This window comes from Zerene cesonia, chromosome 16 (genome assembly GCF_012273895.1).
Source record: "Zerene cesonia ecotype Mississippi chromosome 16, Zerene_cesonia_1.1, whole genome shotgun sequence".
NCBI classification, from domain to species: Eukaryota; Metazoa; Arthropoda; class Insecta; order Lepidoptera; family Pieridae; genus Zerene; species Zerene cesonia.
This window is the reverse complement of record NC_052117.1, coordinates 7,611,311-7,617,899: the sequence shown is the minus strand read 5'-3', so window position 1 is coordinate 7,617,899 and position 6,589 is coordinate 7,611,311. Positions and strand designations below refer to the sequence as shown.

At 30.3% G+C, this 6,589-nt stretch overlaps 1 protein-coding gene across 3 annotated transcripts in view; it reads left to right on the top strand.

The window, feature by feature from the left end:
- Window positions 1-265: 265 nt before the first annotated feature.
- The window catches only part of LOC119832923 (connectin-like), a 77,595-nt gene continuing 71,271 nt past the window's right edge, over window positions 266-6,589 (top strand). Inside the window, exon 1 of one of the 3 annotated variants that reach the window (XM_038356751.1) lies at window positions 266-399. The gene's annotated coding sequence lies outside the window, so the exon portion shown is untranslated. Of the gene's footprint in view, window positions 427-6,589 lie in introns of all 3 variants that reach the window. The other 2 variants (XM_038356750.1, XM_038356749.1) reach the window with 2 other exon arrangements.

Below are 6,589 nucleotides of genomic sequence, written 5' to 3'. Positions count from 1 at the left end.
ATATTTAAAACAAATCGGCTAATTGATACGTTGTCTTACAATAAAATGAGTGAACATGAAATGGTTAACCCCAACAAAACTGGTGATGTAGATAAGTTCACAAGTTGTTCATTACAATTGGCTGTTTAACAAGAAAAAGTTACCTTAATTAAATATCGTTTATCTCAATTTATGACTTCGCCGCTACGAACTACGGTCTACGAGCTACGAGATATAAGCTACGAGCTACGTAGTTTCGGAGACTGCGCGGGCCGCCAGTCTTACGCGAACCTTTGCAGTGGGTGTGTGTCCGTACTGAAAGTTTTTAACAGTTATTTCAAAGCCTCGACCGTTTAGCGGTAACTTCAAATGTGATTATAAATAAACGGTGAGTTCTGTGAAAGAAACAGCTTATTTTAAGTGAGTGCTCCTTGTGCTACTTATAGTGTAAGTTTATTATAATGTTTGGAAGATGATCGTAAGATTTTATTTATCTTTTCTTAGATATAGGGAGCGTTTTTGGGCTATAGACTATTGCAGATTGAGAGCTATAGACGCAACAATGACATGAAAATACTTGAATTGCATCATAAAATGTATATTTAATTAGATTGTTCATAATAATAATAACATTATTATGTATGCAATATGCAAACACAGTACATATATAAACAATTATATTTATTAATGACCTGTACTTGGCGTTGAAGATTACATTAAAGTTAATTTTAAATTGTTTAATGATATTATAAGTGCCATGCCACCGATAAAATTACTTGGAATAAATTTATAAAGAGAATATGAGAGAGCTTATTTTTTAATACTTGGAATATAAAAGCTTCGATATCTCTATAAGTGTATGCTTTGTTAATTCTTTGAAATTGTAATCTGAGTAACAATTATTTATTCCGTCTGTTGGCTTATTTATAACGCTTTTATTTTCACTTATTATTTGAAATATTTTAATTCTAGCTGGATAACGTGGCTTTACTCGATACCTTGATTAAAATTGCTTATACTTTAATTCAAACAACAATCGATTAATGATTTATTTCATATAGATACGTTCAACTATTTTCGCGTGAAAGAATAACAAATATACCTCCAACTTTCAATTAAATTTCACATTTATATGGAAATTAAATAATGGTTGGATAGCTCATTTGTATTTGTGATTAGCTTAGTTTAAAAAACTTAATTTAAATAAAAATAATTAAAACTGCTTTTGGTAAAGGAGCCTAAACCTTTTATATACATACATTTGCAGGCTTCTTGCGGGTTACTCGTTTGATTCGAATGTTTAAGTCACAATGAATATTTAACACGTGCTATGCCATTAATACTGAACGTATATTATGATATTTAATTTGTTTTATCAAATTGAAAGCCGATGCAAAACAAAAAATATGAAAAATATGTAAATAGTAAATTACAATACACATTCGGTTCATAGAATCTATGTCAGTGAAACGATTTTTAAATTGTAAACAAGGTATACAATACGCATTCAGTATTATATTTATCTCATTCGATTCAATACTAAAAATAGAATATTTCAAGTGGATTCTAAATACGAGAACTAAAGATAGTGTGCGTATAGCCTACATTTTAAATCTTATTTATATGCTTTGTTTCTGCATACTAAACACTATATAATCTTGTAATTTTATATCGTTCAATATCGAATTGAAATCACTTATTTATATTCAATATTTGTTTTGCTATTTTGTACAAAGACAACACAGCAAATCTCGTAAAAATCTATCAAAAAAATCCTTTACTTAAATTATCTCAGTAAATCATTATTTAATTTGGACTTGATTTTAAACATTAAAAAGCACTCCTAAATTGTAATTCTTCGTCGGTAAAGTGTATGTATACGTATGTGTGTAACGTGTGTGGCACTATACCGACAGAGACGGCCGAAACCGATGATTCGTTGGTTATATAAATGTGTGCGTGTGTCCAACTCTTGGTTCTTTATTGGTTCAGGTGAAGCGTTCTACAATTTAATAGCTGGAACGGTGAATGAATTAAAACAACTTCTATGTTGTGCTAGCAGTCGAAACATTTCAGTTGAGCTACCACTTATACCGCTCTTACCTTTGGCACACACATATCTGTATTGGCCTTTTTTGACCTAAAAACTATTGTTCATGCTATATCTGTTTATATAAACAAATGAAGTACTATGTCCTCTAATGGGTATTGGGCAGATGATATACATATGTATCATTGATTGATTTCCTTTATGAACATGTAGGAGATCAGCCTCCGTCCTGCCAGAGCGAGATTTTTTGGTGAGTCCTCAGCGGGAATTGAACCCAGGACCATTTTTGTTCTACGGCCATACGTTAACCAGTGTACCAAGGAGGTTACGATTATAATGATGACGAGTGATCGCTTTATTTATTAATTATATAATATTGCTATTCAGTGCGAGTATGATAAATAGAGATTGTTATTAAATAGTCGAATAGTTTTCAATATAAAATGAAATACTGTATACTTATCTGCACTCTATATTCATTTGCATTCGATTATTGTAGTCTTTATCCATTATAATCGATAGCTTCTATTGTATCTGAATACCTTTTTGTGTTCTTATTGAAATAATGCAGAGGCTGTTGCATTTATTCGTTATAGCATAAAACTTTTAATCTAAAGTGATTTAGATATCCATTATTGCTTCCTCATGAAGAAAATATATCACTCATATTGAAACTTTTTTTAATTTTATGAAACTCATAAAAACTTTTAAGTTAGTATCACATATATAAACAAAAATCATTCTATTAACTTTAATCTAATGCATGATGTTTATTCTATATACAATTTAATTTACGCGCATTACTGAAAAACCTCAGTGGGTTTTTTTTCTAAATATCACAACCTATCATTTATGTTGTTTCCTTGTTGTTCTGATAATAAAAAGACAATAAACTTTATACACATTTCCAGAATATAACGTCGGAGAAATAAAACAGCACAAGTCAATAGTGCTATGTTTCTTTCCAATTGTAATTCAATAATATTGGTAATAGTTCCCCGAGATTTCTCCCACGTCGTAGTTAATGCTTTTTAACTTACTATAAGTCTTCCTAAATAAATGAACTTTTCAATACGAAAATAATTTTTCATTGGAACAAGCAGTTCCTGAGATTAGCGCGTTCAAATAAACAAACTTCGTCATTATCGCCCTGACTCCTGTTACGTTTGGTTTTAATAACATCGAGTCAACAAGTTCTATCGTGATTTATAAGCGTATTTTACGTTTCCAAGGCGAAGCGAGAGCGGGCCGCTGAAATAAAACTCACAAAAACTAAAAGGTAATTCGTAATCCCTGCGTGCATTTACATAGTATGCGAGTTTAATTTCGGCAGTTATAGCACAAAGTGCGAGCAAAGCTACAGTCGTTACGTAGTGTAAGCGTTTCAGTTGATCCTTTTTGATGCAAATAACAACGTCAAAGCTCTCCGGTTGGGAGTAGTTCTAAGCTTGATATGCGAATGCATATTATATTTACAGTTTGATAATGTTTAAGTAAGATGAAATGTATGCTAACTTTTCTCGTGGTGCCTTTGTGAATACAGATGTGATATTGGGTACATAAACCGGCTATTACTTGAGATCGTTTGAGAACTATTCAGGGTATATAAATACTCAACGAATGTTTAAACTAATCGCTATTTTGTTGTTTGATGTATGGTGAAATAAACTTATTTCTTCCAACGAAATTCACTTACCCAATATAGTTATATTTAAAATATTATTATGCGTTATAGAGAATTAAGGGATTCTATTAAGATTTTTTAATTACGACATATCTATTTGTAAATCTTATATCTTTAAAAGAGCAATATATATATATATATATATATATATATATATATATATATATATATATATATATATATATATATATATATATATATATATATATATATATATATATATATATATATTGGAATCTCGGAATCGGCTCCAACGATTTTAATGAAAAGTAGCATATAGGGGCTTTCGGGGGCGATAAATCGATCTAGCTAGGAATCTTTTTTTGGAAAATGTCATATTCGTATTTTATCGACTTAAACTTACTTTTATAACAAATAGGAGGTGTTTGACTCTTCCTGACATCTATTGCCGAATAATAATACTATAAATGCGAAAGTTTGTGAGGATGGATGCATATGTATGTGTGCGTCTGTTACTCTTTCACGCAAAAACTACTGAACCGATTGCAATGAAATTTGCTTCGTAGATAGCTGGACAACTGAAATAACACATAGGCATTTTTTATACCGATATTCCTACGGGATACGGACTTACGCGGTTTCAACCGCGGGTCACAGCTAGTATAATTTTAAATAAGATTTGTTTCATGTACATTATAAATTGTAATAACAGATTATTTTCACTCAGTATAAAATAGATACGTAACTGGCAGTCGCTTGTTGTTTTTCACAAGATTATGTGATCCCTGCGTCCCATTGGGTTAGATGAGTACTGCGTTTGGGAAAGATATATGTCGCAGTTTATGTGTATTTTATTTATTCTATCATTATGAAAATTGTTCTTTAAATATCTAATATGACTATTGCAGTAATGGCCAGCGTGACGGAATATATCGTAAAACTTTATAGGAGATGTGTCCCTGAACAAATATTGACCGGTTAAACCGAGACATAATTAACTACACAATTATAATAGTTATTGTGTCATTTAATTTTTAATTTTAATATATGCCTTAATGATTATGATATGAAAATTCAGATCCTAAAAATAGGCATCATGTATACATTTTTCGCTAAGTGGCGTGGAGAGTTTTAGTCCCACTAGGGAAATCGCCTCGCTTAGTTGTAAGAGTTTCGGGATAATCACCCCATCAAGTACATTATGCCTTTAATTCTTAAAATCTCCTTTGTCTTTCCATAAAGGGCCAGCTAGATAACGTTGACATAGAAAACAAAATCAATTACGTCAAGTAACTTTCGTGTAAAGGCTCCTTTTAAAACTTTTTTCCCTCTTTCTCCTTATTTCCTATCATTTGGCTGGATGTATAGGATTGTCTACGTCTTTCGTGTTAGAAAAATGACGGGGAAAATTGGATGTCAAAAACTGGAACTGTTTTGGAGTATTTAAGGGTTTATTTAGAAAAATCTGACGATAATACTGACAAATGAAAGATCGTGTAATACACCTTTGTTTAATTTAATCTACCACTCTCTTTCTTTAATGGATTGAAATTCAATGGTAATTTTATGCGTTTTTTGGTACACAATTAGCGAGTTTCTAATCTATATGCGTATTAAAAATATTCAGTCTTTGTCTATAGGTGCAATTGTTAAGCCTATTTAATAATTGTTACCAGCTTTTCAAAAACCAGTCTTCATGATTACGATTTTTAACCAGAGTAATCGCTAAATATATAATTGAGGTACCAACTAATTAAATTCTTTTTATTCTAATGCGTTATTCACAGAACTGAATTTTTAATTAAAAATTCTGAATAGATCCGCTACATATTTAATGTTTATTATGTGTAAAAAATAACCTGCATTCTCTACAGTGAGTTTACGGTGAATTCAATCTAGTTACAACATTGAAGTTTTAAAGTATCTGAAACTAAATCTCAAATTAATCCCCTCTCCCAGATAAGTTTGCTAGAACTAAAGTTAGTTAAACTAGGACTTGTACAAATCCTCACTAAATAAATGAAGTTTTTTCTACACTGACTAAGAAGCCTGATAAGACAAATGCGAAGTTTAAATATTGGATTCGATTTAATTGGCTTAAAGTTTTCTACGATTTTTTTTCTTGTTACTGACTTGCAGTGGAGTAGGGTGTGAACTGGGCCTTAATTATGGAAATTAATTTATACTAAAGAATGATATTGCCATAATTCAAAAAATCATATAATCTTTGTATATTTATATATTCAATAAGAATCTGTAGAGCAATGAAGAAAATAAGAATTCCTTTTATAAGGTCACGTTGGCTGTCACAATTTAAAGTAGTCCTTACTATATACTCGTGTATTATTACTAGTTAGATCATATTTTATAAATCAGAACGATGATTTAGAATTAAAATATTTCTCTATTGGCCTATAATAATCGATAATTTTTCGGATATCACCTTAGATAGCAGACGAAAGTTTTTGTATTTATACATATTTTTAATATTATATCATGTCCTTACATTTACCGACATGTAATGTAACTTTTATAGTATAAAAATAGCCGTATTAATATACACGTGTCATCATCCAAAGATGTGAGGCACGTGTAGCGATCTGTCAGCAAGATGTAAAAATGTAAAGGGAATAGTTAGAAACCTACGCTGCTATTTCCAATAAATTCTACACTATTACATTTCATTGTAGTTTGTGTATGTATGACAAATAACATGGATTTATTTAGTTTTTTTATTTTGCTTTACAAAGTTATTGTATTGTTAGTATTCTAGAAGACGCGTCGTCTAATGGCTTAAAAGCTTGTTTATGTAACTATTTATATATTTCGTTGATTTTTTGTATATATATATATATATACTTAGTCTGGCCATAAATACTGTTACACTTAATTATAAAAAAATATTACATTTGAAT